Genomic DNA, 12,149 nt, shown 5'->3' with positions numbered 1-12,149 from the left:
ATTAAATGACATTAAGAGCTTTTAAAATATTAATTTTATGATACATTTTTATGATAAATTTAATTTTTGCATATACTTGGCCAAAAAATTTACATTATTATGGTCAACTGCTCAGATACCTCCAGTCAATATGTGGCTGAGTCAGGCAACCAGACTTCTACCTCTGAACAAATTAACCTATGATTTACATCAAAGATCTGATGGATCTATTTGGTCCTCATGGATTTTTCTAAAAAAAAAAAAAAAAATTAATCTCCTTTTATTTTTGTCTTTACTTTGAAACATTTGTATTAATTTGTTAGAATGTCTAACAAAAAACTACTGTACTTGTGAGATAACAGTGCCACTGTTGTTATGCTGAAAATAAAAAATAACTTTGTATAATGTTTTATTGAATGCAAGATAAAAAATAAAATATTTTCCAAGAGATGGATTGCAGCTGGAAGAGCATCTGCTGCATAAAAACATGCTGGAAAAGTTGGCGGTTCATAGAGCTGTGGCGACCCCTGGTTAATAAAGGGACTAAGCCAAAAAGTAAAATAAAATATGTATTTTTTGTAGACATAGAACTTCACAGTAACTTATAAGTACAGCACAGAACTTTTTTACTTCTAGTTTAGATAATTTAAAGGTTTGCATATTTATTTTGTTGGTTCATGGCTATGTATTTTTAATCATTTTGAACTATTCACAGCATTTGAAAGGATATCTTATCGTCATTGTTACCTCATTTCTCACTATTTTTATGATTCTTACAATGCAGCAAATCTTAAAATCATTTGATCATAAAGAAAATAATTAACAAATTAACCCACATGCAGGACAAAGACATTATGTGGAACCATTATTTAACACAAAGTTCATCCATTGTCATCAAAACATACTGTTACACAAACAGTTGAAGATTTAGAAAGTAAAAATAATCAGATAAAGAGTGGTTTTCAAACAAATACATGTCTTTAAAAAAGTTATATTTATAAACATTTACATATTTTAAGAGCTTTTATCCATATTTCAAATAAAGTGAAAACAATTAAACATCACATGATGACCATTAATGAAACACACTTACAGAATTACATCCACACATTTTATTCTGAACTCATAATATTTGTGATGAACATAGATCACTATTGCTAATAACTTGTGATTAAAGAGGATACTAATGTTTAGCTTATTTTTACAGCTTTTTTTTTTACCACAACTGTTCATGTGACAATACAATTTCTTGTCCATGTTGAAGATAATACATCTACATATGTTAACTGCCCTTTTACTCAAAGGGTATGAGTAGAGCCCCGTAGAAAAGGAAAAAGTAATCACATTTCAAACGAGAAATGAGTGAGAGAATATCAGCAAGACTATTATCTATGCTATGTTCAATAAATAATGTTGGATATAATAGTCTGATATATACTGATCAAGTCAATAAAAGCTGTTTTAAAAAAATACTCATTGTAAAATAACAAATTTATGTCTGGCATTCATATATGTCATAAATATATGCACAATGACCTTATTCAGATAGTCTTTAGTTCATTAAAAATAGTATTTGTTCCATTTTATTACAAAAAGGCTTTAAACTACATTACCCACAATCCTTTGTCGCTGTATAGATGGGACGGGAAAGACATGGCGCTACAAATTGTAGTTCATTGAAAGCTGTAGTTAGGGTTAAGTTTAGGGTTACGATCTTGGTTAATCGGTAACTATTTGAAACACAGCGATAACTCATTGATAAAGGACACTGTTAGTAAAGTGGCAAAGTTAGCAAAACATAGTTAGCAACACGAAGGATCTTTTAATTTGGCTTAGAAGTTATAGTCCAATCACAATGTCGCAATCTACGTCACACTTTGTCTCTATTTGGTAATCTTCCGGTTGAAGGTAGATTATAATAACCTTATAATATAACTTAAATATCAAAATGTGTATTAATATTACATGTTATTTAGTGTCTTATTAAAAATACAAATGTATATTTACCGTGAGATTCCTTTGTGGGGGTAACCTGATGTGCAAAATGATCATAGTAAAACCAGATCATAGGCAGTATACTAAATTTGAAACGAATAATAAAATAATAAAAAAAGCATCATGTTTGAAAACATTTCCAGCATTTCCTGTAACTAAACACTGCGTCATGTAGGTATACAAATATAAATATATGTCAAACTTAAATGACAAATATAGTGCCCATTAAATAGTAAAAATAGTAGTTCATTGTAAATGAGTATGCAAATAAACACAATACATTTTTAATGAAACATTTAGAATTTATTTATAATGCCACAAAAAAAAAAAATCACGCAAACATGCAAAAACCAAAAATATATATATTTATAACAGTTTTTAATGCAATAATATATTACCATACATATATAAATGATTAAAAACAATTATAATTGAAGGAAATTTATATTTTGTATTATCATTATTATATTTATTTTGTGATATTTATTCATGTCATACATCTGGTATGTCAAGCTCAAGTAAAACTGCACTGCAAAAAATCTTTTCAAATGATGCCTTTGGAAATGCCATTATAATAAACAGCTTTCACAACAACAAGAAGTCAAGTTCATGACAAATGCAAATTATGTTTATAATAACAACTTTCTGAACTTAAACATCAAAAGTAGAATAAGTTCAAAACATATTCAAGTATTTACTGAAGAATAGCAAAAACAATTTTTACAAAACACTGAGAACCAAAGTGTGCTTGGTGAGTCCAGGTGTTTATGCTGACTAGACTGTCATATTGCAACCCGGTTAGCATGAGGAGACTTGGGCGTAAAGTGTCAGGAATTCCTGGAGGGCTCCCAGGTGTTATTCCAGGTTTTGCCACTGTAAAGTATTAGAAGTGCACAATATCATTACTGAACAAAGAATGAGTGTTAGGTTTCATTTAGAAAGTTCAGTGATATTTATTTATATATGTAAAGTGTCATTAAACCTGGCACTCTTGAATTAACTGTATAATAGGTTAAACATTTCCAGCATGTTTCCATGTATTCCAAGCTGATCTGTCAGTTCTACAAACTCAGAGATCAGGATAGTGACTGCACTTCTCATTATGAACACCCTTATCCTTCTCATACATTTTTATCACCATTGATGTCCACTGCTGTAGTTTTCATTGAAGGGAATGCTGACACAAATTCCAGCAAGTTTTTTTTTTAAATAGCAGAATATGGGTATTATTGGGCCAAAACCTTAAAAATATAAGATGCAAGATTTGAATCTTGATGAACATATTGTTAATTCACTTCTTGCAATTGAAAACACACATCTCATGTTTGACTCATCAATTATATGAAAACTACTACAGCATACTGTGCTCCACCCTAAAAATATTTCTAAATTATAACAAGCTTATTGTTTTACAAGGCTAAACATTAATTTCATGCCTGCATGATTCACTGCTTTTACTGAAACCCATTACACTCTTAACTCAAACTAGTTGACTTTATAAAAAAAAACTGCATGGAAAATGTTGCCTTAAACCCTTTATGTTTTTACACAAGGTGAAACTAAACAGCCCTCTTTAAATTAACCTAGAACCTTTACAATCTTCTTGGACTTACAGTAATATGTTAATTCAAGTATGGCTGTAAAGTTGTACCTTGTATAAAATGTAAGGGGTTTAAGGCACTGGGTTTCTATACAATTTTCTAGTAAAGTCAACTAGATTGGGTTAAAGGAATAGTTCACTATTTACTCTTCCTCAAGTGGTTGTAAACCTTTTTTTAAAAACTTCCAAGTTACTTTGTGTTGAACATGAAGGAAGTTTTTGAAGAAAGCTGAAAAGCTGAAAACATTGACATGCATAGTAGGAAAAACAAATACCATGGAAGTTAATGTTTGCAGGTTTTCATCTTTCTTTAAAATATAAATTGTTTAACTGAAGAAAGCAACTCAGACATATTTGGAACAAGTGAAGTATGAGTCATTAATGACAGAATTTTCATTTTTGGGTGAATCTCTTTAAGAGTATACTGAAAGAAATGTCCTACTCAATGAAGCTAACTTCAGCTGCATGTGTAGCCCCATAAGTACTTATCTAGAAATCAAAACAATGATCACGTCAGTCCCATTTTAGGCCTTTTATATCATATTGGCCACAGAATGGACTACTTAGTGTTGCAATAAAAAACTAAAAAATAAAACTATGACTTACCACACAATACAAGACAGACAGTGAATTTTCAGCTCTGCCTTTGCTGTACACAAGATGAGGTTCCAGCTTCAACACTGATCTGAGTGGGGCAGTTGTGCAGCTCTGTGAGGTTGTGACTGTTCAGGTGCAGTGCTGTGAAGAGTTCTTTATTAAAAGAAAGTACATTCTTTTAAAAGCTGTACATAATAGCAAAGAAAATACAATGATTTTAAATAACGATTATTTCTGAACAAAAACCTTACCCTTAGTCAAGATGAATTCATATGTCAAAAGTTTCTGCATCTAAAATGAATAAAAACAGATGTGACATTAGTTAAACCCACTAAACTACTAGATACATCAGTACTGCATTAAGCAGTTGTAAAGTAATGTAAGTGTAGTCCAAAATGAGCCTTAATCTGTTTAAGATAATGATTTAAAAAACGTTGCTTGTGTTAAAAACAATCCAGCCACTTGTAATACATAGGATCAATGGTAAATTTCTGAGAAGGTGCAAGGTAATCCTTGAGTTTTACCATTGACATCCTGACTGACATAATATTTGACAAAGAAGACAGCTTGTTGTGCCTCTTTACCACAATTTAGAGATGATAGATTCTTTCTTTTATTAAATAAATTGGTAAAGGCCAAATTATACTTGTAATAGTGTATGATATTCATTGTGACATACATCAGCTTAAGTTATACTTGAGCTTTTGTTATGTTTTATATATATATATATATATATATATATATATATATATATATATATATATATATATATATGTGTGTGTGTGTGTGTGTGTGTGTGTGTGTGTGTGTGTGTGTTTTAAGAAAATAATTGTTTTTACAATGTAGCCTTTAAACCTTTGGAAACATTTGATGTTCTTTAATATTGAAACAATTACGAATACATTTGTATTATTAGAGTTGCATATTGCATATCATATAAAGATTTTGCACGAATTCTATTGTGGAAAACAACAATCTGGTAACACTGTTCCTTATCTTAAAATGTATATATTGTTCTAATGCATGACCAACGTTATATGTAAGAAAAATATGTTTTTAATAAATGAACTTGATGTAATTAGATAACGTCGCTAGTTTACAGTACATGCTTTATCAACAAATCGTCTTTATTTGTTTACTTTTTACGTACCTTGTGGAAAACCGCAGTGAACCTTGGGATCGCAATGAACCTTGGGATAGCGAGCATAGACTGTAAAAAATAGATCGCCACATACAATGACCCCAACTTCAATGAATAATTTAAAATGAAAAAAGATCAGCTGAAAACATTTTTAAACTTAGTACTTGAAATGTAATATTTTTTAAAGTAAAAAAATAACAAATAATATGAATGAATCAAAGTTTTATTAGTAGTATAGTTTTATAGTTAACCTAAACTGGACAACCGAATATATGTTCACTCATTAAATATAAAGTAAATGATAACATATTTATAAACACCAACTAATCTCCAATAAAAATAGATTATGCAGCATTAACATACTATTTAATGTTGACAGTTGAACTCATCTGAGAACTCACCGTTGATGCAGTTTGACCAATAGCAGAGCGGCGTTAAACTCACCGTGAAGGGATGTCACGTGGACCGAAGTTTATTCATACAGTAGTTTCGACCCAGTTTACAGACGCTTTTCATGAACAAAATAAAAATTACATATTTTTAAAAGAAGAAAACTGCGATAATAGGCGTAAATCAGGTTTTAAAAAGTGCGTTGACATCTATTGGTAATTATACGAGCCTCCAGCGTCTCCATATGACGCTTCAGGCTCAGGTACAGATTCTATAGGGAATCCCTGCACGTCTAAATGTGACGCTAAAGGGGTACCCTGTGCGTCAATAACTTACGCCGAGGGTTCCTGACCAAGCGTCAGTATGTGACGAGTTGGGAGTGAGAATGTGTTGATACAGCAGGTAGAGTTTTATAGATGCGTTTTTCTGTCAAGCTCATTATACTCTCTGCTACATCCCACCAGTCGGTTTTTCTCTAAATAAACATTCTGCCAGCAGCTCTCACCTCAGCAAGTCTTCATTAATTGCAGTCTTTGCACTAATAAATATCTTTTATTGGATCATTTCAGTCTTTAATGTGGCCAGTGAGTAATTGAGCTTTATAAGACGAAGCTTTTGGATTCCTTGCTTGGATTAATAATAGTTTAATTTTCTTTTTATCAGTCACTGGCCGTGACAGAGCGGCCAGTCTGGTAACACGGACTGTCTGTAATCAACCTATAAATACTGCCGCTGCGCTTCTATCTTTAGCAGTATAATAAGACATGTCGCTTTCTATATATTGCAGCGGGGAATGAAGACAAACACAGGTTCTTTGCTCAGGAAGCCACTTGAACAGACTTAGTGGTACACGTATTGGAGTGTTGTTACTGTCTGGTTCTGATGTGAGTGGTTTTGTGTGTCCAGACGGCCCAGTGTAATCTTTGTCCATGTGTGCGTAAAGAGAAACAACAGTATGAGCTTTTCTGGTTTAGTGTGTGCTTTACAAAATGAGCCAACTGTGCCCATTTCTACCCAGAACTGACAAGGAATGAATGCTTTCCGCTGGATTCCCAGATGGGCCGCCACACACGACTGTGCTTGTGTTTTCTGCAGTGTTTAGGCCAGTTGTTTTTTGGGGTTGATGGAGAGGACAGGAGACTGGTTGTCCAAACCTTCCAGCCTCCTGGCATGCAAATAAAGTCACACACACACACACACACACACACACACACACACACACACACACACACACACACACACACACACACACGCAAACACACACACACACACACACACACACACACACACACACACACACACACACACACACAAACAGCATCTATCCAAGCATAATCCCATTGGTTGCATGTGTTTTCAGCACTCCAGACACGGCCAGACGCCTGAGGAATTATCATCTGTTTAACACACATTCGTTTATAATGATGAGTGAGACTGTGAAAACAGCACACAAGCGAACATGAATATGATGACTGACCCTATTCACTTTTCAACCCAGGTTCATTGGAGAAAAAATGGTTCCAACAAGTTTTAAAAAGATAAATAACTGAAAGTGATTTTTTTTGCAGTTTTCAGGTGACGTTCTTCATTTTCACAATGATTATAATTAATCAAATAGTAGAGCACAGAATGCCAAGGTTGTGGGTTTGATTCTCTGAAGAATTGAATGAAACCTTTATAAAATGTATGAATCTGCTAATGCACAGTTAGAAATGTAATTATCAGTTAATGAAAACTCACTTCTTAAACTTGCATGATGATCTAGCTTAAGTCATGTATATAAGATCCAATGTTCATTATCTAAACTAAGCTTTTTCTTTTGCACTGCTCTACAAACTTCAGCAAGTTATTTTGAAAAATTTTAAAAATGACTGCAAACCTTAGTACATAACGTAACATATACAGTTGAAGTCAGAATTATTAGCCCCCCCCCCCTTTTTTTTTTTTTTTTAATTTTTTTAAATATTTCCCAAATGATGTTTAACAGAGTTAATAATAAATGACTTTAACTGTATCTAAAATATCACATATTTTCAAGTAAAAAGACCAGATAAAACAAAATGTTCATTTACAATTCAATTGGAAAATAAAAATATGATTTTATTTCAATTTAAGTGTAAATATTTAGAAATGTGCATTTGAAAAAAGAAAATGTCACTTAAACGCTGCATTAAAACCACAGTAACTGTTTGTACTGCAGTGGAGGGTAAACAAGCTAATATCTCAAGACACTTCACAGTCCGCTAAGACCCTCTGTACAGTGATATGTATTCATGAGTCCTTTTTAAATATTCATTGTCCATGCAGTCCCATGGCTATCCTGAGGCCATACAGTAAAATGGCAATGCAATGTCAAATACAAACAGTTGTACTAGAAGTGTGTCACTTTTTTTCCAGCCTTATCGCTGCCCTTCATCATTCATCTACGGAAGTTTTAGCACCTTTCCCAAGCCCATTATCTGTACATTAGCAGCCTCACATCTTTTTATAACATGCATACTGTAAACTAACTAGCCACTTCATTAGGTACACCTTGCTAATACCAGTTTGAACGCCCTTTTGGCATCAGAAATGACTTAATTCTTCATTAGATATACATACTCAGATTTTGGTTCATACTTCGCACCTAAAAACACTAGCTAGTGTGTTTAAAAATCCCAGAAAGCAGTTTCCAAAGTGGCCAAATGCAAACTAAACCATTTTAACAAATCAAATGTGGATGATCACTGTCCAATCTGAAAAAATGCATGAAGTGACCAAATGTAAACAGATCCAAGTTGACCACGTATACAGATCTAAATGCCTTGAGGTGCGTCTGATTAGATTTTTGTGTTAACAAGGTGTTATAAAGTGGCAGGTGCTGTATATCATTAACATATGGCACTCACTTACACAAAGCATATGGTTGCTGCATGTGCACAATAAATTAATTAATATAAAATAATTTATGTTCTACAGTGTAGTAATAGATTTGGTTGCACACTTGGTTTAATGTTTTCTTTCTTGCTGAGTGTTGATTAAAATATATCACACATTTAATTTATCACATTTTTTATAAATTATTTAACATACTGTAGCAGGTTGTCTATCACTAAATACTGCGTTTGATTTACTTAGCACTTTTCCACTTGTTGGGGTGCAATAAACTGATTATTAAAGCAAATTTCAGGGTGATAAGCAGAGAAAGAGGAAAATAAGGGAATGGTTTCTTCTCATTCACCAGTATCTCCTCCCTGCATCATTAATTTAACTCAGTTCTCTTCCCTCTCCAACCGTCACTGCAGAACTTAAATAGTCAGCATGTAATGTGGAATCTAGAGAAGCAGTATAGCACAATAAGGCCTGCTGACATTTACAGCTCTCAGTCTGTTCGTGGTGGCATTTTCATGGCTTTCTTTCTCTGGTAATGCCACCAAGACTAATGTGACAGCATCCAGTCTGTAACATCCCTTTGTAATTGGTTAATTAAGAAACACTTCTGCATCACTAGTGCTGTAGTTTTGTGGTAAAGCGGATCTTGTTCACGAAGCATAAACAAATGTGTTTTCATGTGCATATTAGGACCTGTCTGCACACAAGCATGACCCATCATTGCTAATTCACTTGTGCAAAAATGCCTGATAATCTGATAAAGCATGTTGTTTCCGAATATGTTAAGTACACTTATTGTGGATTAGCAGCTCAGTGGTTAGCACTGTCGTCTCACAGCAAGAAGGTTGTTGGTTTGAGTCCCGGCTGGGCCAGTTGGCATTTTTGTGTGGAGTTTTCTCCCCATGTTGGCATGAGTGGGTGCTCTGGTTACCCCCACAATCCAAAGATATGCGCTATAGATGAATTGAATAAACTAAATTAGCCATAGGTTATGACAGCCATAGGTGTGTGAATTTGCGAGTGTATGAGTGTTTCCCAGTACTGGGTTATGGCTGGAAGGGCATCCACTGTAAAACATATGTTGGAAAAAGTTGGTAGTTCATTCTGCTGCAGCGACCCCCGATAAATAAAGAACTAGGCCGAAGGAAAATTAATGAATGAAGGAATGAATGATTGAATGAATTTTGGTTTGTGGAGTGTCTAACAAAAGGCTGATATGCAGCCAAGGTCAAAAAACACTTTCATTCTTATACAACACATTCTCACTCCCAACTCGTCACATACTGACGCTTGGTCAGGAACCCTCGGCGTAAGTTATTGACGCACAGGGTACCCCTTTAGCGTCACATTTAGACGTGCAGGGATTCCCTATAGAATCTGTACCTGAGCCTGAAGCGTCATATGGAGACGCTGGAGGCTCGTATAATTACCAATAGATGTCAACGCACTTTTTAAAACCTGATTTACGCCTATTATCGCAGTTTTCTTCTTTTAAAAATATGTAATTTTTATTTTGTTCATGAAAAGCGTCTGTAAACTGGGTCGAAACTACTGTATGAATAAACTTCGGTCCACGTGACATCCCTTCACGGTGAGTTTAACGCCGCTCTGCTATTGGTCAAACTGCATCAACGGTGAGTTCTCAGATGAGTTCAACTGTCAACATTAAATAGTATGTTAATGCTGCATAATCTATTTTTATTGGAGATTAGTTGGTGTTTATAAATATGTTATCATTTACTTTATATTTAATGAGTGAACATATATTCGGTTGTCCAGTTTAGGTTAACTATAAAACTATACTACTAATAAAACTTTGATTCATTCATATTATTTGTTATTTTTTTACTTTAAAAAATATTACATTTCAAGTACTAAGTTTAAAAATGTTTTCAGCTGATCTTTTTTCATTTTAAATTATTCATTGAAGTTGGGGTCATTGTATGTGGCGATCTATTTTTTACAGTCTATGCTCGCTATCCCAAGGTTCATTGCGATCCCAAGGTTCACTGCGGTTTTCCACAAGGTACGTAAAAAGTAAACAAATAAAGACGATTTGTTGATAAAGCATGTACTGTAAACTAGCGACGTTATCTAATTACATCAAGTTCATTTATTAAAAACATATTTTTCTTACATATAACGTTGGTCATGCATTAGAACAATATATACATTTTAAGATAAGGAACAGTGTTACCAGATTGTTGTTTTCCACAATAGAATTCGTGCAAAATCTTTATATGATATGCAATATGCAACTCTAATAATACAAATGTATTCGTAATTGTTTCAATATTAAAGAACATCAAATGTTTCCAAAGGTTTAAAGGCTACATTGTAAAAACAATTATTTTCTTAAAACACACACACACACACACACACACACACACACACACACACACATATATATATATATATATATATATATATATATATATATATATATATATATATATATAAAACATAACAAAAGCTCAAGTATAACTTAAGCTGATGTATGTCACAATGAATATCATACACTATTACAAGTATAATTTGGCCTTTACCAATTTATTTAATAAAAGAAAGAATCTATCATCTCTAAATTGTGGTAAAGAGGCACAACAAGCTGTCTTCTTTGTCAAATATTATGTCAGTCAGGATGTCAATGGTAAAACTCAAGGATTACCTTGCACCTTCTCAGAAATTTACCATTGATCCTATGTATTACAAGTGGCTGGATTGTTTTTAACACAAGCAACGTTTTTTAAATCATTATCTTAAACAGATTAAGGCTCATTTTGGACTACACTTACATTACTTTACAACTGCTTAATGCAGTACTGATGTATCTAGTAGTTTAGTGGGTTTAACTAATGTCACATCTGTTTTTATTCATTTTAGATGCAGAAACTTTTGACATATGAATTCATCTTGACTAAGGGTAAGGTTTTTGTTCAGAAATAATCGTTATTTAAAATCATTGTATTTTCTTTGCTATTATGTACAGCTTTTAAAAGAATGTACTTTCTTTTAATAAAGAACTCTTCACAGCACTGCACCTGAACAGTCACAACCTCACAGAGCTGCACAACTGCCCCACTCAGATCAGTGTTGAAGCTGGAACCTCATCTTGTGTACAGCAAAGGCAGAGCTGAAAATTCACTGTCTGTCTTGTATTGTGTGGTAAGTCATAGTTTTATTTTTTAGTTTTTTATTGCAACACTAAGTAGTCCATTCTGTGGCCAATATGATATAAAAGGCCTAAAATGGGACTGACGTGATCATTGTTTTGATTTCTAGATAAGTACTTATGGGGCTACACATGCAGCTGAAGTTAGCTTCATTGAGTAGGACATTTCTTTCAGTATACTCTTAAAGAGATTCACCCAAAAATGAAAATTCTGTCATTAATGACTCATACTTCACTTGTTCCAAATATGTCTGAGTTGCTTTCTTCAGTTAAACAATTTATATTTTAAAGAAAGATGAAAACCTGCAAACATTAACTTCCATGGTATTTGTTTTTCCTACTATGCATGTCAATGTTTTCAGCTTTTCAGCTTTCTTCAAAAACTTCCTTCATGTTCAACACAA

The 12,149-nt window shown here is 33.2% G+C and overlaps 3 long non-coding RNA genes across 3 annotated transcripts in view; 2 read left to right on the top strand and 1 right to left on the bottom strand.

Annotated features, from left to right (window-relative positions):
• The window catches only part of LOC137490330 (uncharacterized), a 144,308-nt gene that overhangs the window by 48,012 nt on the left and 84,147 nt on the right, over positions 1-12,149 (top strand). The gene's annotated exons all lie outside the window — the stretch shown is intronic.
• Positions 2,336-5,413, bottom strand: LOC101886594 (uncharacterized). Its single transcript, XR_015498001.1, has 4 exons — positions 5,322-5,413; positions 4,423-4,462; positions 4,181-4,324; positions 2,336-2,847 (listed from the first exon to the last, which is right to left on the bottom strand). It is a non-coding gene; the product is annotated as an uncharacterized LOC101886594 (long non-coding RNA).
• LOC103911510 (uncharacterized) lies at positions 10,508-11,738 on the top strand. Its single transcript, XR_015498002.2, has 3 exons — positions 10,508-10,599; positions 11,457-11,496; positions 11,595-11,738. It is a non-coding gene; the product is annotated as an uncharacterized LOC103911510 (long non-coding RNA).

Source organism: Danio rerio, chromosome 8, assembly GCF_052040795.2.
Source record: "Danio rerio strain M-AB ecotype USA chromosome 8, GRCz13ab, whole genome shotgun sequence".
In the NCBI taxonomy this organism is placed as follows: domain Eukaryota; kingdom Metazoa; phylum Chordata; class Actinopteri; order Cypriniformes; family Danionidae; genus Danio; species Danio rerio.
Note: the sequence above shows the minus strand (reverse complement) of the source record. Positions and strands in the feature narration are given on the sequence as shown.